This window comes from Arachis hypogaea, chromosome 10 (assembly GCF_003086295.3).
Source record: "Arachis hypogaea cultivar Tifrunner chromosome 10, arahy.Tifrunner.gnm2.J5K5, whole genome shotgun sequence".
Taxonomy (NCBI): domain Eukaryota; kingdom Viridiplantae; phylum Streptophyta; class Magnoliopsida; order Fabales; family Fabaceae; genus Arachis; species Arachis hypogaea.
The window spans coordinates 75,644,943-75,670,671 of NC_092045.1; the positions used below are offsets into that span (position 1 = coordinate 75,644,943).

At 36.1% G+C, this 25,729-nt stretch overlaps 1 non-coding gene across 1 annotated transcript; it reads left to right on the forward strand.

Annotated features, from left to right (window-relative positions):
• Nucleotides 1-5,372: 5,372 nt before the first annotated feature.
• On the forward strand, nucleotides 5,373-5,480 carry LOC112718799 (small nucleolar RNA R71). Its single transcript, XR_003161126.1, has one exon. It is a non-coding gene; the product is annotated as a small nucleolar RNA R71 (small nucleolar RNA).
• The last annotated feature ends 20,249 nt before the right edge of the window (nucleotides 5,481-25,729 follow it).

Below are 25,729 nucleotides of genomic sequence, written 5' to 3' on the forward strand. Positions count from 1 at the left end.
AATCTATGGTGTGTAGAAACTCCACCGTTGAAAATACATAAGAACAAGGTCTAGGCATGGCCGAATGGCCAGCCTCCCAAAGAGGGTTCAATCATAAAAACATGATCAAAAGCTCTCAAAGATCAAAAGACTCCAAATACAATAGTAAAAGGTCCTATATATAGAGAACTAGTAGCCTAGGGTGTACAGAGATGAGTAAATGACATAAAAATCCACTTCCGGGCCCACTTGGTGTGTGCTTGGGCTGAGCATTGAAGCATTTTCGTGTAGAGACTCTTCTTGGAGTTAAATGCCAGCTTTTATGCCAGTTTGGGCGTTTAACTCCCATTCTTGTGCCAGTTCCGGCGTTTAACACTGGGAATTCTGATGGTGAATTTGAACGCCGGTTTGGGCCATCAAATCTTGGGCAAAGTATGGACTATCATATATTGCTGGAAAGCCCAGGATGTCTACTTTCCAACGCCGTTTAGAGCGCGCCAATTGGGCTTCTGTAGCTCCCGAAAATCCGCTTCGAGTGCAGGGAGGTCAGAATCCAACAGCATCTGCAGTCCTTTTTAGTCTCTGAATAAGATTTTTGCTCAGGTCCCTCAATTTCAGCCAGAAAATACCTGAAATCACAGAAAAACACACAAACTCATAGTAAAGTCCAGAAAAGTGAATTTTAACTAAAAACTAATAAAAATATACTAAAAACTAACTAGATCATACTAAAAACATACTAAAAACAATGCCAAAAAGCGTACAAATTATCCGCTCATCACAACACCAAACTTAAATTGTTGCTTGTCCTCAAGCAACTGAAAATCAAACAAGATAAAAAGAAGAGAATATGCAATGAATTCCAAAAAACATCTATGAAGATCAGTATTAATTAGATGAGCGGGGCTTTTAGCTTTTTGCCTCTGAACAGTTTTGGCATCTCACTCTATCCTTTGAAATTCAGAATGATTGGCTTCTTTAGGGACTCAGAATCTAGATAGTGTCATTGATTCTCCTAGTTAAGTATGATGATTCTTGAACACAGCTACTTATTGAGTCTTGGCCGTGGCCCAAAGCACTCTGTCTTCCAGTATTACCACCGGATACATACATGCCACAGACACATAATTGGGTGAACCCTTTCAGATTGTGACTCAGCTTTGCTAGAGTCCCCAACTAGAGGTGTCCAGGGTTCTTAAGCACACTCTTTTTGCCTTGGATCACAACTTTATTTCTTTCTTTTTCTTTCTTTTTCTCTTTCTTTTCTCTTTCTTTTTCTTTTTCTCTCTTTTTTTTCGAAAATTTTTGTATTCACTGCTTTTTTCTTGCTTCAAGAATCATTTTTATGATTTTTCAGATTCTCAGTAACATGTCTCCTTTTTCATCATTCTTTCAAGAGCCAATATTCATGAACCACAAATTCAAAAGACATATTTGTTTAAGCATACATTCAGAAAACAAAAGTATTGCCACCACATCAAGATAATTAAACTGTTATAAAATTCAGAATTCATGCAATTCTACTCTTTTTCAATTAAGAACATTTTTTATTTAAGAGAGGTGATGGATTCATAGGACATTCATAACTTTAAGGCATAGACACTAAGACACTAATGATCACAAGACACAAACATAGATAAACATAAGCACTAAAATTCGAAAAACAGGAAAATAAAGAACAAAGAAATTAAAGAACGGGTCCACCTTAGTGATGGCGGCTTGTTCTTCCTCTTGAAGATCTTATGGAGTGCTTGAGCTCCTCAATGTCTCTTCCTTGTCTTTGTTGCTCCTCTCTTATGATTCTTTGATCTTCTCTAATTTCATGGAGGAGAACAGAGTGTTCTTGGTGCTCCACCCTTAGTTGTCCCATGTTGGAACTCAATTCTCCTAGGGAGGTGTTTAGTTGCTCCCAATAGTTTTGTGGAGGAAAGTGCATCCCTTGAGGCATCTCAGGGATTTGATGATGAGAGGGGTCTCTTGTTTGCTCCATCCTCTTCTTAGTGATGGGCTTGTCCTCATCAATAGGGATGTCTCCCTCTATGTCAACTCCAACTGAATAACAGAGGTGACAAATGAGATGAGGAAAGGCTAACCTTGCCAAGGTAGAGGACTTGTCCGCCACCTTATAAAGTTCTTGGGATATCACCTCATGAACTTCTATTTCTTCTCCAATCATGATGCTATGAATCATGATAGCCCGGTCTATAGTAACTTCGGACCGGTTGCTAGTGGGAATGATTGAGCGTTGGATAAACTCCAACCATCCTCTAGCCACGGGTTTGAGGTCATGCCTTCTCAGTTGAACCGGCTTCCCTCTTGAATCTCTCTTCCATTGGGTGCCCTCTTCGCATATGACTGTGAGGACTTGGTCCAACCTTTGATCAAAGTTGACCCTTCTAGTGTAAGGATGTTCATCTCCTTGCATCATGGGCAAGTTGAATGCCACCCTTACATTTTCCGGACTAAAATCCAAGTATTTCTCCCGAACCATAGTAAGCCAATTCTTTGGGTCCGGGTTCACACTTTGGTCATGGTTCTTGGTGATCCATGCATTGGCATAGAACTCTTGAACCATTAAGATTCCGACTTGTTGAATGGGGTTGGTAAGAACTTCCCAACCTCTTCTTCGGATCTCATGTCAGATCTCCGGATATTCACTCTTTTTGAGTGAAAAAGGGACCTCGGGGATCACCTTCTTCAAGGCCACAACTTCATAGAAGTGGTCTTGATGCACCCTTGAGATGAATCTTTCCATCTCCCATGACTCGGAGGTGGAAGCTTTTGCCTTCCCTTTCCTCTTTCTAGAAGTTTCTCCGGCCTTGGATGCCATAAATGGTTATGGAAAAACAAAAAGCAATGCTTTTACCACACCAAACTTAAAAGGTTTGCTCGTCCTCGAGCAAAAGAAGAAAGAAGAGAGTAGAAGAAGAAGAAATGAGGAAGAAGGGAATGGCTTTGTGTTCGGCCAAAAAGGGGAGAAGTGGTGGTTTGGTTGTGTGAAAATTAAGGAGTGAAGATGGGTTTATATAGGAGTGGGGGGGCTCATGGTTCGGTCATGTATGGGTGGGTTTGGGAGGGAAAGTGGTTTTAATTTGAAGGGTGAGGTAGGTGGGGTTTTATGAAGGATGGATGTGAGTGGTGAAGAGAAAGATGGGATTTGATAGGTGAAGGGTTTTTGGGGAAGAGGTGTTGAGGTGATTGGTGAATGGGTAAAGAAGAGAGAGTGGTGGGGTAGGTGGGGATCCTGTGGGGTCCACAGATCCTGAGGTGTCAAGGAAAAGTCATCCCTGCACCGAGTGGCAAGCAAAAATGCGTTTTGAGCCAATTCTGGCGTTAAACGCCGGGCTGGTGCCCATTTCTGGCGTTTAACGCCGAATGCTTGCCCTTTTCTGGCGTTTAACGCCAGTCTGGTGCCCCTTTCTGGCGTTAAACGCCCAGAATGGTGCCAGACTGGGCGTTAAACGCCCAACAGCTAGCCTTACTGGCGTTTAAACGCCACCACGCTCTCCTCCAGGGTGTGTTGTTTTTCTTTCTGTTTTTCATTCTGTTTTTGCTTTTTCAATTGATTTTGTGACTTCTCATGATCATCAACCTACAAAAGAACATAAAATAACAAAGGAAAATAAATAAAATATAACATTGGGTTGCCTCCCAACAAGCGCTTCTTTAATGTCAGTAGCTTGACAGAGGGCTCTCATGGAGCCTCAGAAATACTCAAAGCAATGTTGGAACCTCCCAACACCAAACTTAGAGTTTGAATGTGGGGGTTCAAGACCAAACTTAGAAGTTGGTTGTGGCCTCCCAGCACCAAACTTAGAGTTTGACTGTGGGGGCTCTGTGTGGCTCTGTTTTGAGAGAAGCTCTTCATGCTTCCTCTCCATGATGACAGAGGGATATCCTTGAGCCTTAAACACAAAGGATTCTACATTCACTTGAATGATCAATTCTCCTCTATCAACATCAATCACAGCCCTTGCTGTGGCTAGGAAGGGTCTGCCAAGGATGATGGATTCATCCATGCACTTCCTAGTCTCTAGGACTATGAAATCAGCAGGGATGTAATGGTCTTCAACTTTTACCAGAACATCCTCTACAAGTCCATAGGCTTGTTTTCTTGAATTGTCTGCCATCTCTAGTGAGATTTTTGCAGCTTGCACCTCAAAGATCCTTAACTTCTCCATTACAGAGAGAGGCATGAGGTTTACACTTGACCCTAAGTCACACAAGGCCTTCTTGAAGGTCATGGTGCCTATGGTACAAGGTATTGAAAACTTCCCAGGATCCTGTCTCTTTTGAGGTAGTTTCTGCCTAGACAAGTCATCCAGTTCCTTGGTGAGCAAAGGGGGTTCATCTTCCCAAGTCTCATTTCCAAATAACTTGTCATTTAGCTTCATGATTGCTCCAAGGTATTTAGCAACTTGCTCTTCAGTGACATACTCATCCTCTTCAGAGGAAGAATACTCATCAGAGCTCATGAATGGCAGAAGTAAGTCCAATGGAACCTCTATGGTCTCATTTTGAGCCTCAGATTCCCATGGTTCCTCATCGGGGGACTCATTGGAGGCCAATGGACGTCCATTGAGGTCTTTCTCAGTGGCGTTCACTGCCTCTTCCTCCTCTCCAAATTCGGCCATGTTGATGGCTTTGCACTCTCCTTTTGGATTTTCTTCTGTATTGCTTGGAAGAGTACTAGGAGGGAGTTCAGTAATTTTCTTGCTCAGCTGTCCCACTTGTGCCTCCAAATTTCTAATGGAGGACCTTGTTTCAGTCATGAAACTTTGAGTGGTCTTGATTAGATCAGAGACCATGGTTGCTAAGTCAGAGGTGTTCTGCTTAGAACTCTCTGTCTGTTGCTGAGAAGATGATGGAAAAGGCTTGCCATTGCTAAACCTGTTTCTTCCACCATTATTATTGTTGAAACCTTGTTGAGGTCTCTGTTGATCCTTCCATGAGATATTTGGATGATTTCTCCATGAAGGATTATAGGTGTTTCCATAGGGTTCTCCCATGTAATTCACCTCTTCTATTGAAGGGTTCTCAGGATCATAAGCTTCTTCTTCAGATGAAGCTTCCTTAGTACTGCTTGGTGCATTTTGCATTCCAGACAGACTTTGAGAAATCATATTGACTTGTTGAGTCAATATTTTATTCTGAGCCAGTATGGCATTCAGAGTGTCAATCTCAAGAACTCCTTTCTTCTGATTGGTCCCATTGTTCACAGAATTCCTTTCAGAAGTGTACATAAATTGGTTATTTGCAACCATTTCAATCAGCTCTTGAGCTTCTGTAGGCGTCTTCTTCAGATGAAGAGATCCTCCAGCAGAGCTATCCAAAGACATCTTGGATAGTTTAGAGAGACCATCATAGAAAATTCCAATGATGCTCCATTCAGAAAGCATATCAGTGGGACACTTTCTGATTAATTGTTTGTATCTTTCCCAAGCTTCATAGAGGGATTCTCCTTCCTTCTGTCTGAAGGTTTGGACTTCCACTCTAAGCTTACTCAATTTTTGAGGTGGAAAGAACTTTGCCAAGAAGGCATTGACTAGCTTTTCCCAAGAGTTCAGGCTTTCTTTAGGTTGTGAGTCCAACCATATTCTAGCTCTGTCTCTTACAGCAAAAGGGACTAGCATAAGTCTGTAGACCTCAGGGTTAACCCCATTAGTCTTGACAGTGTCACAGATTTACAAGAACTCAGCTAAAAACTGATGAGGATCTTCCAATGGAAGTCCATGGAACTTGCAATTCTGTTGCATTAGAGAAACTAATTGAGGCTTAAGCTCAAAGTTGTTTGCTCCAATGGCAGGGATAGAGATGCTTCTCCCATAGAAGTCGGGAGTAGGTGCAGTAAAGTCACCCAGCACCTTCCTTGCATCGTTGGCATTGTTGTTGTTTTCGGCTGCCATGGGTTCTTCTTCTTTGAAGATTTCTGTTAGGTCCTCTACAGAGAGTTGTGCCTTGGCTTCTCTTAGCTTTCGCTTCAAGGTCCTTTCAGGTTCAGGATCAGCCTCAACAAGAATGCTTTTGTCCTTGCTCCTGCTCATAAAAAAGAGAAGAGAACAAGAAAATGTGGAATCCTCTATGTCACAGCATAGAGATTCCTTGAGGTGTCAGAGGAAAAGAAAAATAGAAGGCAGAAGTAGAAAATTCGAACTTATCAAAGAAGATGGAGTTCGAATTTTGCATTAAGGAATAGTGTTAGTCCATAAATAGAAGGATGTGAGAAGAGGGGAAGTAATTTTCGAAAATCAAGTAAAAGATTTTGAAAACATTTTGAAAAACACTAATTGATTTTCGAAAATAAAAGTGGGAAAGAAATCAAGTGATTTTTGAAAAAGAATTTGAAATTAGAAATAAAAAAGATTTGATTGAAAGTTATTTTGAAAAAGATGTGGTTAAGAAGATATGATTGGTTTTAAAAAGATGTGATTGAGAAGATATGATTTGAAAAACATTTAAAAAAAATTTGATTTTGAAAATTAATGACTTGGCTATCAAGAAAAGATATGATTCAAACATTAAACCTTTCTCAACAGAAAAGGCAACATACTTGAAATGTTGAATCAAATCATTAATTGATAGCAAGTATCTTTGAAAATAGAAAGAAATTGAATTTGAAAAAGATTTGATTTTGAAAAGATTTTGAAAACTTGAAAAATTTGCATTGAAAACAAAATCTTCCCTCTTGTGCCATCCTGACGTTAAACGCCCAGAATGGTGCACATTCTGGCGTTTAACGCCCAAAACTCTACCCTTTTGGGCGTTAAACGCCCAACCAGGCACCCTGGCTGGCGTTTAAACACCAGTCTGTCCTTCTTCACTGGGCATTTTGAACGCCCAGCTTTTTCTGTATAATTCCTCTGCTGTATATTCTGAATCTTCAATTCTCTGTATTATTGACTTGAAAAGACACAAATTAAAAATATTTTTGGATTTTTAATAGAGAGGAATAATCAAAATGCAACTAAAATCAAATAACAATGCATGCAAGACACCAAACTTAGCAGTTTGTATACTACTGACACTAATGAGAATGCATATGAGACACATAAACACTCAAGTCAAGAGAATTCAAAGATCAGAGTAAGAAATCATCAAGAACAACTTGAAGATTAACGAAGATATATGCATGAGTGCAAAAAGAACAAAACATGCAATTGACACCAAACTTAAAATGAGAATAGAGTCTCAACAGGAAAAATATTTTTGGTTTTTATGATTTTGTAAATTTTTTTGTGCTTTTTCGAAAATTAAGTGGAAAAAGATATCAAAATTCTTAATGAGAATTCCAGGAATCAGCGCAATGCTAGTCTAAGACTCCGGTCCAGGAATTAGACATGGCTTCACAGCCAGCCAAGCTTTCAAAGAAAGCTTCGGTCCAAAACACTAGACATGGCCAATGGCCAGCCAAGCCTTAGCAGATCACTGCTCCAACAGCAAGATTGATAGAAATCAACAAGCTCTTGTGATGATAAGTTGAAACCTCGGTCCAATAGAATTAGACATGGCTTCACAGCCAGCCAGACTTCAACAGATCATCATGAAACACTAGAATTCATTCTTAAGAACTCTGAAAAAAAATACCTAATCTAAGCAACAAGATGAACCGTCAGTTGTCCATACTCGAACAATCCCCGGCAACGGCGCCAAAAACTTGGTATGCGAAATTGTGATCAATACTTTTCACAAATCAAATAATCCCCGGTAATGAATCCAAAAACTTGGTGTTCAATACCATGGCATAAACACAACTTCGCACAACTAACCAGCAAGTGTACTGGGTCGTCCAAGTAATAAACCTTACGCGAGTAAGGGTCGATCCCACAGAGATTGTTGGTATGAAGCAAGCTATGGTCACCTTGTAAATCTTAGTCAGGCAAACTCAAATGATTATGAATGATGAATAAAACATAAAGGTAAAGATAGAGATACTTATGTAATTCATTGGTAGGAATTTCAGATAAGCGTATGAAGATGCTTGTCCCTTCCGTCTCTCTGCTTTCCTACTGTCTTCATCCAATCCTTCTTACTCCTTTCCATGGCAAGCTTATGCAAGGGTTTCACCGTTGTCAGTGGCTACCTCCCATCCTCTCAGTGGAAATGTTCAACGCACCCTGTCACGGCACGGCTATCCATCTGTCGGTTCTCAATCAGGCCGGAATAGAATCCAGTGATTCTTTTACGTCTGTCACTAACGCCCTGCCTTCAGGAGTTTGAAGCTCATCACAGTCATTCAATCATTGAATCCTACTCAGAATACCACAGACAAGGTTAGACCTTCCGGATTCTCTTGAATGCCGCCATCAGTTCTAGCCTATACCACGAAGACTCTGATCTCACAGAATGGTTGGCTCGGTTGTCAGGCGAGCACTCGGTTGTCAGGCGATCAACCATGCATCGTGTATCAGGAATCCAAGAGATATTCACCCAATCTAAGGTAGAACGGAGGTGGTTGTCAGGCACACGTTCATAGGTGAGAATGATGATGAGTGTCACGGATCATCACATTCATCAAGTTGAAGAACAAGTGATATCTTGGAACAAGAACAAGCGGAATTGAATAGAAGAACAATAGTAATTGCATTAATACTCGAGGTACAGCAGAGCTCCACACCTTAATCTATGGTGTGTAGAAACTCCACCGTTGAAAATACATAAGAACAAGGTCTAGGCATGGCCGAATGGCCAGCCTCCCAAGGAGGGTTCAATCATAAAAACATGATCAAAAACTCTCAAAGATCAAAAGACTCCAAATACAATAGTAAAAGGTCCTATATATAGAGAACTAGTAGCCTAGGGTGTACAGAGATGAGTAAATGACATAAAAATCCACTTCCGGGCCCACTTGGTGTGTGCTTGGGCTGAGCATTGAAGCATTTTCGTGTAGAGACTCTTCTTGGAGTTAAACGCCAGCTTTTATGCCAGTTTGGGCGTTTAACTCCCATTCTTGTGCCAGTTCCGGCGTTTAACGCTGGGAATTCTGAGGGTGAATTTGAATGCCAGTTTGGGCCATCAAATCTTGGGCAAAGTATGGACTATCATATATTGCTGGAAAGCCCAGGATGTCTACTTTCCAACGCCGTTGAGAGCGCGCCAATTGGGCATCTGTAGCTCCAGAAAATCCGCTTCGAGTTCAGAGAGGTCAGAATCCAACAGCATCTGCAGTCCTTTTTAGTCTCTGAATCAGATTTTTGCTCAGGTCCCTCAATTTCAGCCAGAAAATACCTGAAATCACAGAAAAACACACAAACTCATAGTAAAGTATAGAAAAGTGAATTTTAACTAAAAACTAATAAAAATATACTAAAAACTAACTAGATCATACTAAAAACATACTAAAAACAATGCCAAAAAGCGTACAAATTATCCGCTCATCAAAGCTGTTGCATCCAGAACTGTCATCTAACTCGGTCTGCTGGGTGCCACTCTATGCACTCGAATGACACTAGCGGTGACTTCGTGGAGCACAAAAACAAATGGGCAGCGAAGTCATTCGGAACCCCCACTCCCATATACGGCCGCCATATAAACTGCACATTAGTTACCAAGAGGCTGATTAGGAAAGTTATTCTTCTGAATAAAAATATTGGACATTAATAGTTAAAACTTACACCGTCAACTCCCATGTCATTGAGTCCTCGCCTAAAATGCGCAGTAGGCCTCCTTATATATTTTGTATGTTAGCGCCAATGACTCCACCTAATAACAACAACAACAACAACAACAACAACAACAACAACAACAACAATAATAATAATAACAATAACATTAAGTACAGTAAAAAATAATACCGTCGCGCAAGTGAAATACCAACATCGTCGAGCTGATCGCGGGGTATAGGTGCTAAGAGCGGCATACGCTCCCACGCCCAAACAAAAAGCAGAATGAGTGGGCCATCTATCTCTTTTGTATCGTGATGCATGACACAACGATCTGTATAGGTGTCCCAGACTGGCTGTCCCCCAACTGTAAGTTGGAATCCGGTGAAAATCGCGAAGCAGAGGCAGAAACTTCCAGTTCAATGAAGTGGTGGACTTATCCGGAAATACAACCGTTTCAAGCACGTATAAAATGTGAGCCCGGACATACTGCTCAATAGACTTCTACGTGTCTCACGGTTCACTGCCGAACCCATACAAGATTCACCTTACCCAAGACGTGATCCTGCAGACCTGGTTCCACCCAAAACAAGCAATGCAGTTCTCCACCAGAAATTGGTGACTGCTGTCTGTTCTACCCGTGACGGGCTTTCCATTAACCGGGAGGCCAAGTATATCTTCCAGCGTCATCGTCACTTCCCCAACTGGAAGGTGGAACATGTGAGTTTTTAGCCTCCACCGTTTCACCAATGCACTCAGCAGTACAAAATGGCCTCTCATTTTGCCTACTCACAAAACATGTTGAAACCCAGTAAACACCAGTGACGCTGCAGCTATCTCGTTAAAGGTATCTGGCAGATCAAATTTTCTCGACAACAAATTACTGATAGCCTGCAAAAAAATATGATAATTATTTATATTCTAAATAATACCAGTTAATAATTTATTGAGTAAAGTGATAATTAAATCTTCAAAAATGTTAATTTGGACTAATTAGTCCTTGAAGAAAAAAAAGTACTAATTAGGTCCTCTAAGATAGCAAATGGTGGACATGTATGTCCTTCTGTTAATGAATAGTGCAAACAAAATCGAATTGTCCATGTATTTCGTTATTTATAGTGGTGCATATCTCGTTATTATCACGTAAGCAAGAAAACGATGTAGTGTGTGTTTGGATTACACCGTTTGCATAAAATTGATTTTACAAACTTGATTTTGATGAAAAGTAAGTTTGAGTTAACGTGATTTATATTTGGCAATCTTTATATCAAAATAGATTATAGTAAAATAAATGTTGTTTGGATTATACTACTCAAAATCACTTTTAGATGAAAAATTACTAAAAGAGACATTAATTAAAATAATTTTTTATATTATTCTATTATTTTATTTTAGATATTTGAGTAGATCTTATTAATTTATTTTATAATAAAATTAATATTTATTTATTAAATTAAAATAACATATAAAAGTTGACAAAATATATTTTAATTCATAAAAACACTAACAAATATTAAATTAAAAGATAAAACACTAATAAAATATATATAAAAAATAATATCTTATACAAAAATTAGTACATAAAACACTATTATTTCTACTGCATGTGATTAATAATTTGATCCCTAATCGAGTCTCGAATACGGTCCATTTCTGCAGAAGAGCTAATGGTTAGAGTTTGATTTGAGCTTTTACCAACATAATTATTATCTTCTCCATCAAGAATGTTTGCATGTTCATATTGATTAAATTCAGTATCTATTTCAGAATGTTTTCTAATAAAATTATGAATAGACATTGTCACACACTATCTGCACTTGAGTTTCAATTTTGAACTTGGGCATGTATCACAAGATAGCAAATCTATGTTTTCACACTCCAAAGTCCTTTCTATTGTGCATCTTAAGCTTGAGTGATAATAATTAAATACTTCATTATGATTTATAAATCTAGAAGAACGCCTAAAATCTACAAGATGATAGCGCTCACATTTATATGGACCAATATATCCTTTCGGTGTTGGATAACCGGCATCTACCAAATAATATTTACTTAATAAACAATAAAATTAGTTACATGATAACTAAGTAAATATAGCTTATTTGTAAAAAAATGATAAAAATTAACATGGAGGAGGAGGCGGAAAATTCATGGTAGGAGTTGTAATAGCATTGTCAAATACATGAGCATCATGCGCAGTGCCTTCCCATCCAGGTAAAGCAAAAATAAAGTACATGTCCCAATCACATACAGCAATTATATTTTGTGTTGGATATTCTTTTCTTTCAATAAATTTGGGTTGATCACTTGGGCTAACTACACATAGGATATGAGTACTATCAATTGTTCCTATAACATTTTTAAAAAATGGCCAATATCGTTGGTCATTTTTTATTTTGCTATGAACATTCAGAAACTTAGGATCCGATGGCTTAATATATTTAATAGATAATCTCAAGAAAGCAACCAATACCTCATGAAAATGTCTACTTATTGTCTCTCCAGAATGTTGAAACTTTTCTTGTATCATCCTATTACTTATTCCATGACCAACCGTATTTAAGAACATTGCAATCATTTCCTGAACTCCCATTTGTCTTGTACATTTTAATCCTTGTTCAACTAATTCATCACAAAATTGAAAAAAAAAGCATGTTTTTCCATCCGAAACATTTCATAACAACGAATGTCATGGCCACATAAAATTTCTTGCACCCATAAATAACATGTTTGTTCACTAGTTTTGCATGATTTTTTGCACAGATAATTGACTGCATATTGACCAATTAATGCATAAATATTTTCAATCTCATCTGTATCTTCTTCTATAATGGAAAGTAATTTTGATTCTTCATGTTGTTCTTTTTCATACTCTTCAAACAAATGCTCCATATTCATTCCAAATTAATTAAAAAAAGTTAAGTCTTACATAAAAATATAAATAAATTCTTATCAATACCAAGCTAAGAAATACATTATATATAATAAGAACAATAATTAAGTACCACAAGCATTATATTATAAAATGATACATAAGCAACACACAAATTTTTCTATTGTCTTATCCTAACATAACAAAAAATTCATGGACAAATTAAAATGGAGTACAATAATAACTTAATTAGTTTTGCATAAAAATCACAAAAAAAATAATTTTGCATGAATGGTAGTGGATTATATGCTACATGTTTGAGCCAATCCAACAATCTTTGCTCATATCCTTTTAAGGATACAAACATTTCTCTAGCAGGTTTAAACATCATTAGTTGACAACAACGACTATGAAAATTGGAATCACTAGTGATCATTTCCATCTTTTGAATCTCATCTATTACTTCCCCAATAGATGCATCAGGTACTAGAAATGTGGACACAATAGTTGGGCGTGATTTAGATGCAGAGGCAATTTGCGTACGCACATGCTCTGTTTTTCTCAAAAAATTTTAGTGCTCTAAGACACCAAACTTGAAATCCAAAAAATAGATTTTTCAACCCCAAAATTTATTCTACCCTAAAACTACAAGATCAACACAAAATTTCTACCAAACTAAGCTAACTAAAAGAAGCAAAAATTAAACAAACAAGTGCTCAAAGAGAGGTAGAGTTAGAAAGATGTTACCAAGCACTTTTATTTAATGTCTTTAAGTTAGACAATTGGAAGAGCCTTTGCTATGGTGGCTTGTGCTTGACTTCCCCACCAATGCTAGAATGTCCAATGTCCTCCAGTCCCATTTCTAACCATCAACATAAAACAAAAGAGAATCAAAGAGCAAGCTATTTACATATTAACATATATACAATAGCCAACAACAACACCATTGCAACTCCCCAACAACGGTGCCAAAATTTGATAACATGAGAATTCTTATATAGTTTGGAATCAATCAAAACAAGCATCAATTCATTGGTAGTATAGTCCAAACCAACAATGAACTCTCACGATCAAATGTTAATTCAAATTAAAATAACCGAGATCAAGAGTAATTCAACCTCAGGTCATATTTCCTAGGAGTTGCAATGAAGTGTACAATTATTGACTATGGGAGGAAATGGGGATTTGGGTGACAAGAGAAGTAAGAAATGTAAATGGCAAGAAATTAAATGAACATGCAAGGAATTAAAAGGAAAGCAATTAAAAGCAATGCAAATGGAAATTAAATACTAAAAAGGACTATTGGCAAGAAGTAGGTAATTAAGGATTCCTATCCTAATTATAGACCACAAACATGGCAATTGTGTGGAATTAATCCCAATTAGTCAATTCTACTTGAGAATTAGTCAAAAGGGCATAATTGATTCCAATCCCTAAGTCCTAAGTCAACACTAGTGGGTCACTTAAAGTCAAGGGAGACCAAACCAATTAACAATCCTCACACAAGGCGGAATAGACATCCACAACTCAATTCCATCCAAACACCCAATTTCTCAACCAAGAGTGTGAAAACTAAACATGCAAGGAGTTAAAGACCAAAGCAATAAAAGTCAAAGCAATTAAATGTAAGGAAAGGAAAATTGAAATGCAAGAAACCTCTTGGCATGGATTGAGGGCTAAGATTACCTATCCTAACCATTGACCACAAACACATGATGATTATGAAGAGTTAATCCTACTTAGTCAACCTTACATCGAAGATAAGTCAAATAGGCATAGTTGATTTCAATCCATAAGTCCTATGTCAACACTAAGGGTCACATAGAGTCAATGGAGACCAAATCAACTAACTACTCTAATGTATCAAACAAGAATGGACATCAATGACTCAAGAATCACCAAAGTCACCAATTTCAAGTCAAGAGTGGAGAAAAACTAAGTGAAAACTAAACCAAACATTTTATCAAACACTTGGTGTGCATGAAAATAAAATAATATTAAATTGTATTAAAAATAAAAGCTAACTACCAAAAGTAAGAACGTTATAATAACAACTAAAGAAAGCAAGAATTAACATGAAAACATAAAATTGTATTAAATGAAATTAAATTCAACAAGAGTTTTCATAACATAAAAATGACTAAATAAAGGAAATAACAAGAGAAATGAAGAAGAACAAGATAGAAGAACATGAAACATAAAGGAAACTACACTAGAACAAGAATTAAAGACTAAAAGTAAAGAGAAATTAACTAAACCTAACCTAATTTTAGAGAGAGGGGGGAGCTTTTCTCTTTAGAAACTAAGAGAAAAGCATGTAAAAGCTAAACTTAATTGCCTCCCTTTCACATGGAAAGAGGGCCTCTTTTGATATAACACTCATAAGCTTCAGAAAGTACCAAAATTGGGCCCTGGAGGTCCAAAAATCGCCCCCAGCAATTTGCAATAAATGAGTCACACGCTGGGACCTGTGTGTACGCACAGATGTGTGCGTACGCACACTTGCTGATTTTCTTTTTGTGCGTACGCATAGGAGGTTGTGTGTACGCACACATGGATGAGCAGTTCTTGTGCGTACGCATAGAAGGTTGTGCGTACGCACACGCCGGTGTGTGCTTCTCCTTTGTTTTCTTCATGATTTCTCCCAATTCCATGCTTTTTTTCCACTCTTATCAAGCCATTCTAACATATTACACCTGAAATCACTCAACAAAACCATCAAGACATCGAATGGGATAAAAGTGGGATAAAAGTGATTAAATTAAGCACAAAATAGTACGTTTTCACAATTAGGCACAATTTAGAGAAAAAACACAAAAGTATGCTATTTGAATGAAAAAATGTGAGTTTATATGATGAAATCCACTCAAATCAAACCAAAATATATCGTCAAATATGGATTCATCACAATTCTACTTATTGCATCTGCAATTTGCTTTGAGGCAGAGACTTTAGAATTTTTCTTCTTTCTTATTGTTTCACAAACCACATATCTCTTTCTTTTTTCCGTATTCTTTTGACTATTATTTTATTGAAAAAGCTAAGATTTATGTGCTGAAATTCAATACTAACTCTCACACTAGTACCTATACCTTCTTCACTATCTCTAGAATCTTCTTCTATATCAACATGACCTTTCTCAAAGTATGGTCGATATCCATCACCATCTTCTTCTATGCCACTAGGTAACATCCCAGATGAGAGAGGTCAAGCAAATTTTCCATCGGCCATAACATCTTTAAATAATATAGTTAACTCATCTTTAAAAGGAAGTCTTTTATTTCTGAATTTTTCATATAAGGGATTTTTCTGCATGTGTACAACTAATCAACACAAGACTTATTACCAAACTTAAATTTAAAATTTTTGCTTTAGTAATAAGTTACTACGTACCAATTATTTTCTCTCCCACCATTCATTTGGTGCATGAACAATATATTTAGTATAAGACCAATTCTATGGTGCCTATCAATTGTTGTCTAACTTTTGCCTAACTTACTTTTTGTGATAAGTTTTGAATTTTTAAAAATATTTTTTTATATCTTTTAAATTAAATATTAATTTTTAACCATTTTTAGTAAACACCACTTTTTAGGCACCATAGCATTCACCTTAGTATAATCCCATCCTAAATCCATTTCTTTGCCAAAAAGCTTGTACCATACTGACCATTTCTTCTTAAGATTGTCCCACTTATTTTTTAATTGAATCTTATCATATTGTTTTCCAGTTTTTTCATTAAATTGAGACAAAACATCCTTCTAATCTTTCTTTGTAAGAGTGGTTCTATTACATTACTGTTTAGCAACTTGATCTAAGCATGTTTGGATAAATTGTTTAGTGGTTTCCATGTCCCATGCTGTTTTTGTCTTTAGAAATTCATTGTTACTCATTATTCTAAACACAGTGCATAAAAGAGAAAAAAATAGAATTCATATGAAAAAGAAATAATAAGAATACCATGAAAAATTAATAACATACCTGAAAGATTAGAACACTGAAAAAAATAATATAAAAACAAAGTCAATGATAAAAATAAGTAAAAAATAAAAAACAAAGTCAAATAAAAATAAAAAGACACTTTAAATATTAAACATAAAGAACAGTAAATGATAAAAAAAATTCATATGAACTAAAAAGAGTTAAACACCAAAGTAGTCCCTGAGATTCACAAAATGCACCGATTTGGTCCTTGACTTCCCAATTGCACTATTTATGTCCTCGATTTTGGAAAAAATGCACCCAGTTAGTCCCTTCCCCCTTTTCCGTCAAAACTCCTTCTCGGCGGCAGTGATGTAGTAATTTTTTGCCATGTTGGACTATGGAGAACGGTGTCATATTAGGATTTGGCGCTAAAAAATGAAAATGACACCGCTTAAAGAAGGAAGGAGTTACCAAAAGACAAAACCCCCATATTCAAAGAGTTCACTTCGCCACTTCATCTTCTTCATCTCGTTCAAACTGAAAACTCCATACCCTGGGGTTCGCTTGTCCTGTTGAGGTTTTTTGTTGTGACGCAAATTGGAGAGGGTCAAAAGCTGCTCATCGGTCGTTCAAAATCGGGGAAGGAAGGAGCAAAGCTTCCTCGTGAAGCTCCCTAACACAGAGGTAGGCATGCAGTGAATAAAATATTTTTTATATATTTTTTATAGTGTTAAGGTATCCATTGGTGTGAGTTTCAGTTGAAAATTTTGTGTTGGTTGATAAAAAATTATTGAATGTTATATTATTAGGTAGGGTTTCTTGCACTGGGTGGTGTGGGTTTGGATTTTGTGAATGCTCTGTTTTTACACAGGAAATGAGGGTGTTTCTATAATGGTAATGTGATGAAGTATCTGGTTTTAATCAATACTGGATTATTTTCTACTGTGGTATGTTGATTATATTATCAATAGCATACATTAGATAAATTGGTATACCCATTTTTCACTGTAGATAGAAAAATTGCTGGATATCATGTTCCACCACGGTGGGACGTTTAAGAAGAATAGTGATGAAAAATTGGTTTACTCACCTGACAATTGAAGTTGCTTAGGAGATTTAGATGAAGACACCCTTGATGTTTTTTTTGTGAGAAACTATTTCAAGGAGCTGGGGTATGACAAGGTAGTTGAGTGCTGGTGGCTGGTTTTCGGAAGGAGCTTGGAGGTTGGACTGAGAGCTCTGACCAGTGATGATGAACTAAGGGAGATGTGCTTCCATGCAGAGAGGAATGACGGAGTAGTTGATGTTTACTTTGAACATGGAGTTTCCACACCTGAACTGATGGAGGGGAAAAGGGCTGTGATGTTACTTGATTATGAAGCACAAGAGGTTTACCATGGTGACTTACAGGCTAACAAGAAAACACCTGTGGATAGCTCAAATTAAACCCTAGATGACAAATCAACTACCTACCCAATTCCAAACCAATCAACTACAAACCCAGTTCCTTCTACTGCAACTCCCATTCCAAACCATCCTGCTGCTGACCCCCTCACTACAAATCCTACCAATGAAGAGCCCAACCCCATGGATGAACCTGATAACCCCAACCCAAAAATCAGTAGAAAACCCAACCTAAAATATAGTAGAAAACCCAACCCAGCTCCCATTGTGAAACATAATGAGAAGCCAACTCCAAAGCCGAAGCATCATCTGAAGCCCAACAAAACTCAATCAAAGCCCAAGTCCAAGTTCACTTCCAAACCCAAACCCAAATTTAACCCACCTAAAAGAATTACAAGATCTCAGGGGAAGGGATGGAGTACTAGCAAAGGCAAGCAGCCTCTTCATGTGGATTTAACTATAAATGAATCAACAAGAGATGATGGCAGCTCAGAGGATACATCTTATGTCCCAGTGCAAGAGGACAGCTCTAGTAATGATGAAGAATTGGTTGCAAGAAATTTGAAACCAAAAATAAAAGAGGCTAATAAGGTTCAAAAGAATTCAGGCATGGCTAAAGGAAAGGAGAAGATAGGAAAAGATAATATTATGCAAGCTGATGATGCATATGTTGAGGATCTTTCAGATGTAGAGGTGGATCTAGGTTTTGTAGGAACTCCAGGGGAAGGAATTTGGTATGAAGCTCTCGATCCTAGTACAGAATCTGATGGAGCCAACTCGTGGCACTCGGAGGAGATGAAAACTCCTCCTAACTATGAGGATGAGCTAGAATCTGATGGAGATTTAAATGAATTTTCTATTTTCCAAGGGTGCCAGAGGTTTGGTGAGTTGAGACTTCAAGTGGGCATGAAGTTCAATACCAAACAAGAATTCAGGGATGCTGTGCGAGAGTTTACCATACAGGAAGGTAGGGGGATTAAGTTCGTAAAGAATGATAATATCAGGTGTAGGGCAGTTTGCCAAGTAGATGAGTGCTCATGGGTTGTGTATGCTTCAAGAGATCATGAGGACTATTGCTGGCAAATCAAGACATATTATGATGATCATACATGTCCAAGGGAAAACACTAATAGGACTGCAAACAGAGTATGGTTGGCTGGTAAGTTGGTTAAAAAGGTTAGAAAGTATCCTAATTTCAAGCAATGTGAGGCTGCAGTGTATTTTAAGTCAAAATGTGATCCAATTCTGCATAGAAATTCAATAGCTAGAGCCTTGGCTGATGCAAGGAATGTTGTTTATGGCGATGAGAAGGCACATTATGCCTTGTTAATGGATTATGCTGAAACTCTTCTGAAAACCAATCCCAGATCCACTGTGAAAATTGGGGTAATTCCATTTCCTGTGTACAAGTCATGTTCAAGAAAATGTATGTTTGCTTGAGTGGTTGCAAGAACGGGTTCAGATCAGGGTGCCGGCCATTAATTGGACTCGACGATGCATTTCTGAAGACACAGATTGGAGGCCAGATATTATCAGCTGTAGCCCAAGATGTAAACCATCACATATATGTCATTGCTTGGGCTATAGTCAATGTTGAAAACAAGGAGAATTGGAAGTGGTTTCTTGAGCTACTCCAAGAAGATTTGGGAGACTATAAGGCTAACGGATGGTATTTCATTTCTGACATGCAGAAGGTAACTAACTCCTACCTATAACATTGTTGTGTTATTCAAATAGTTACACATTTGTTAAAGTTGGTTCATTTTCTGGACTACATGATATTTTTTGAGCTTGGTTCATTCTGTTATGAGTAGTTGGTTGATTTCTGGATAACGTGTGAATGTGTGAATATTTCATATTGGCTGATCCTATTTGGACTTTATAAACTATATGATTCTCTAATTAAGATAGATTGCTTGAAGTTTGGTTAAATATGCTTGAATATTTCATACTGGCTGTTCCTATTTGGACTTTATAAACTATATGATTCTCTAATTAAGATAGATTGCTTGAAGTTTGGTTAAATATGCTTGAATATTTCATACTGGCTGATCCTATTTGTTCTTTATAAACTATATGATTCTCTAATTAAGATAGATTGCTTGAAATTTGGTTAAATATGCTTGAATATTTCATACTGGCTGATTCTATTTGTTCTTTATAAACTATATGATTCTCTAATTAAGATAGATTGCTTGAAATTTGGTTAAATATGCTTGAATATTTCATACTGGCTGATCCTGTTTGGACTTTATAAATTATATGACTCTCTAATTAACGTAGACTGCTTGAAATTTGGTTAAATATGCTTGAATATTTCATACTGGTTGATCCTATTTGGTTTCTGCTACATGTGTTTGTCATAAGCAGGGATTGATTTCTGCTGTAGAAGAGGTCATGCCACAGGTCCATCATCGTTTCTGTGTATGGCAGCTGTGGCGAAATTTTAACAAACAATGGAAGGATCTTGAGCTGAGGAGACTCCTATGGGATGCTGCTAGGTCAACCACATTTCAAGACTTTATTGATAACATGGACAAAATAAAAAGGGTTAGTGAGGAGGCATGGACATACCTGAACAAGTGGCCAAGGCATTCATGGACAAAGTCTCAATTTGGCCACCAGCCAAAGCTGGATAATATCTGCAACAATGCATGTGAGGTCTTCAATGCACACATCAAAGAGGCTAGGAGCAAGCCAATCATCACATTGCTTGAAGAGGTAAGGATGTTTGTTATGCGATCAATTGCAAAGAATAAAGTAAAGTTGAACAACCATGTGGGGAAACTACCTCCTGTTATTCAGAGCCGATTGAAAAAGGTTTGTAAAGAATCAAAGAATTGGGTTCCTATATGGACTGGAGATGAAGAATATAAAAAATTTGAGGTCCATGGACACCCAACTAACATGGTTGTTGACTTAGGCAAGAGACTTTACACCTGCTAGTTCTGGATGTTAACAGGTGATATTATTAGCCTTTACATCAAATGTATTCTTTTTTACATTATAAATGGATTTACTTCATTAATTAATTTGGCTGGTGTCTTGTTGATTATTTCCTGGTTTATTTACTATAGGCATTCTTTGTGTTCATGCTTGTGCTACTCTTGCACGGATGAACAAGAGACCCGAGGACTTCTGTCATCCCTTGGTCACCATGGACTCATACAAGAAGACATATGAATATCACATCAATCCTCTCCCAGGCCAATCCCTATGGGAAAAGTCAGTCTACACTCAGCCCCAAGCTCCTAACATTAAACAGAAACTAAAAAACTGACAACCAAAAGACGAAAGGATGCTGATGAAGGTACTAGTGGAAACAAGAAACCTAAGCAAACTGTTACTCTAAAGAAACAGTTGAAGCCGTTCAAATGCACATACTGTGGAATAAAGGGACACACCAAGAGAGGATGTAAAAAGAAAAGAGCTGATGAGCTTGCTGCTGCGCTTGCAGCTGCAACAGCTGCTGTGGCGGCGAGCAAGTCCAAATCTACTCCAACTGGGAGTACACCTGCAGCTGAACCAAGCAACACCACCAATGTGGCACCACAAGTAGTTGAAGCTTCTCCTGGTGTAGCTGTCCAGAATCATGCTCAAGTGGAGGTTACAGATAACCTTCCATCACCAGCAGCTGCTACTGAGATTTACTTATCCCAACCAAATTATGGTGGGACACAAGACGAGGTAAATATTTGGTATATAATTTTTGACATTTTTTTTAGTTGCTCCTTTTTCACACTACTTTCCTAACTTACCTCAGGCCCCACCACCACCACCAACAACAACAAAAAGGCTAGATAAATTACCAACCAAAAGGAGGAGCTCACCACCACCAGTAACTACTTCTGTTGATCCCATGCAAGGAGTAAGTACATCAACATCCTCTAGATTGGCCAAATTTTTGAAATTTGTTCCAACTCTAGGGTTCAAACCACCAAGGAAGAAAAACACTAAGTAATTGGATGTTCTGACTGCTGCAGTCTGATTGATTACATATGGAATTTGGGCACCAGTTGTTTCCTTATTTTTGTTAATTTCATTCAGGAGTAGCACATAACCAGACTGTATGGTTAACTTTTACTTTTGGTAGTTATAAACCTTTAAACTTGGAGGTCTTATTGTATTCCTTTTTGGTGCTGTATTATGGTGTTTATCAGGAGCTACTCTATTGACAGTGTTTCACAATATGTTAATTATAATTAAAATATGGTTTTATCAACTTAATTGTTCTGTTATATTTATTTAGTTTGGTTATTATCTTTGTAAACTATATACACAGACCACACCAATAATCTAAAGAGTGCCCATTCATTCATACACATAACACAGTTGTTACATTTTTGCAACCACAACTAGTACAACAACTAACAAGAAAAAAAACCAACAATCCTAATATTTGTATTACATATTTCTGGCTCCTTAATTCAGCCTCCAAATTGCCAATCCTGAATGCAAGACTCACGCTCATTTCTTCATTCTTATATGCTGCAGCTTCTTCAAAATTGCCATTGTCATCTTCTACAATTTCTGCCCATTGGAAAAACCCACACCACCCTTTTTCACTACACTGTGAGCAGTAAATTTAGGGATTTAGAGGTTGGCATTAAAAAACAGAAACAACATATCTTACATACAAACTCACGTTGTAATTCGAACATCTGAAGAACGGCTTGTCTGGGTGGGTGTCCGTTCTAGACCATCAAAGCACAGGGCATTTCCCACACCCACAGCACTTTGGCACTCGTGAGGCTCTGCTACGACTAGGTGTCCTTGTCGTCGATCGAATAGAACTTCCGTCTCCCTCATTTGCATGTCCAACCATCGTTCTACCCAGCACAGCAACGACGAATGAAACGAACAGGAAAGAAGAAGAAGAAGAAGAAGAAGAAGAAGAAGAAGAAGAAGAAGAAGAAGAAGTGGTACGCTACTCCAGCAATTAGGGTTAAAAAGGGGCTCAGGGATCACATTGGGTTTCAAACTTTCCATGGCCACCTCATGTAACCGTTCCACAGTCCAGCATGGCAAAAAATTGCCACATCACTGCCGCCGGGAAGGAGCTTCGATGGAAAAGGGCGAAGGGACTAACTAGGTGCATTTTTTTCAAAGTCGAGGACATAAATAGTGTAATTGAGAAGTCAGGGACCAAATCGGTGCGTTTTGTGAATCTTAGGGATTACTTTGGTGTTTAACTCGAACTAAAAACAATAAGAAATAAGAAATAAAATCTTTATCTTGGCAGTGATAGAAACAAATCTGAAAGAGTTTGATAGAAAAAAAATCTGTAACGAAGAACATACAGAGAATTATTGTGAAATTATGTGGTTATGTGCATCTTTTTTTATAGAAGAAATGAAGGGTAGAGTTGGTAGATATGGAATAAATTTCTTACCTAATTCCTCCAACGGTAATTAACCTTCCCAACAGAGCTAGAATTTTTAGTTTCACAGGAACGTACTTTCAGAGGTGAAAGCACTTCTGGGTTAGAGGTTCCAAAAAGTTGCCAAATGTAATAATGAGACGTTCAAGACGCTTAAACAAACTTTTCTATTTCCCAACGGGAATCCCAAACACAATCGTAGTTTTGGATAGTGAAGCATTTATTATCTTTTGAGTTTTTATATATCTTTTATTAGCTGTTCTCTATTTATCACAAATCCTATCAAAATAATTGAAGTTTCGTTCAAAAAATTGTTATATGTATGACTATCGTTTAGAAATAGATATGTTAGAGTAATTAACAATACATATAAGTATCACCGTTAAGTTTTAGTTGATGAATTGATAAAAAGACATCATGTGTCCATTGGTTGCTATCTTGGAAGACCAAATTGGTACTTTTTTTTCTTTAAAAATTAATTAGTCTGAAGTCGAAATCTTCAAAGACCTAATTGTCACTTTACTCTAATTTATTCAATAAATAATAATAGCAATATTAAGCAGTATTTATTTATTATTATTTAAAAAATATTAACAGCAGTATTTATTTATTAAACAGTATTCAAAAAATAATTAAAAATGATTAAACATTATTTACTTATGATTAGAAAATAATAATAATTTATTATTATTATTCTAAACGGTATTCTATTATTAAACAATATCGTTTATTATTAGAAAAATATTAATAAATTATTAAAAAATAATAAATATTTATTTATTTATTAAAAAGTTATTATTATTATTATTATTATTATTATTATTATTATTATTATTATAACCATGATAACAATTTTTTTCCGAGACTTAAGCATAATAATGGCTAACAATAATAACAATGTCACTAACAATAATAATAATAATAATAACAATAACCGCACTACTACTACTACTAATAATAATAATAATAATAATAATAATAATAATAATAATAATAATAATAAAATTACTAGTTAAAACACAAATATATAAAATAGAAATAAATAAATTCTGGTTTGGTAAAATTACAAACCAATAATAATAATAATAATAATAATAATAATAATAATAATAAAATTACTAGTTAAAACACAAATATATAAAATAGAAATAAATATATTCTGGTTTGCTAAAATTACAAACCATTTTTTCTTTCTCCCTCAAACTCTAACCCTTCATAGTATATTTCTTCTTCTTCCACATTTGCTTCTTCACTCTTTCTCCTTCAGTAACCTTTTGTTACTCTTGCTTCCTCATTCTCGTTTTTCACTCTTCTTTACTAACGTTTTTTCACCCTTACAAGAACCTACGTTTTGGTTTTATAAGCGGATTCACCCTTCCATTACACACGTCAAGCATGCAGTTAGGGAGGCTGCCAATCGCAACCTGCGATTTGCTCTGCACGGCTAACAAACGCAGTCTGCGTTTTGCCTTCTCCAAGACTGATCAACAACTGTTCTTGTCTGTATGCAAGGGACACTTGGCACGTTTCAAAAATTGGTTGTCCTGCCCTACGAATCGCAGGTTGTGTTTTACAAGATGCAACATTTTCTTGATCTTCGTCCTACACAAAAGGCAGGTTACGTTTTGTGGCTTCTGACACTAGCAGTTCCACATTTGTGCATAACACATTATTCATCCATTTTTCAGTATTTTACCATTTTTAAATTCATTTACAAATTAATTATGAAGAGTGTCATTTAAATATTTCGCTTAAAAATGTATTTTATTTTAAAAATATTATTTATATATTAAAATTAATTATTAAAATTAATTATCATGTATTTATATATAAATATATATTTTATATTTTAATAATTAATTTTAGTAAGTGATTTTAGTAGTCAATGAATTATAACTTAAATGACATCATCTTTCTATGCAGATTCGAATATCTTTATTTTTGATAAAAAAAATTAATTTTAATGAGTAATTTTAACCAATTTAATTTTAGGGAGACACTCCCATAAAAATGTTTAAAACGTTTTTTTTATTAAATATATTTGTTATTAACTAAAATCTAATATCTATAATTGATTAAACTATATTGTTTTTGTCAAAATTTGATCAAACAAATTGATTTGGTCGAAAAATCGATAAACTAAACTTTGAACCGATTTAAATTAATATTCTTTTTTACAGAAAATGACTACAATAATCTTATTATAAAAAATGATTAAAATATGTTTATTATATATTTTTTAATTTTAAAAAATTTAAATTCTAATCCTATAGCAACACAGAAAAAAGAAAAAATTAAAATTTAGGATTCTTAATATATATATATATATATATATATATATTAATAATTTTTTATAATAGAAATATTATAATTATTTTTTATAAAAAATATTAATTTAAATCAATTTAAAATATAATTTATTAATTTTTTTGTCAAATTAATTTATTTGATCTAATTTTAATAAAAATAATATAGTTTAATCAAATTATAAGTGTTAAATTTTAAGTAATTAAAAATATTTAAAAAAAAGTTTTAATGGCCTTTATCTAAGTGGCTCATTTAATGTTAATT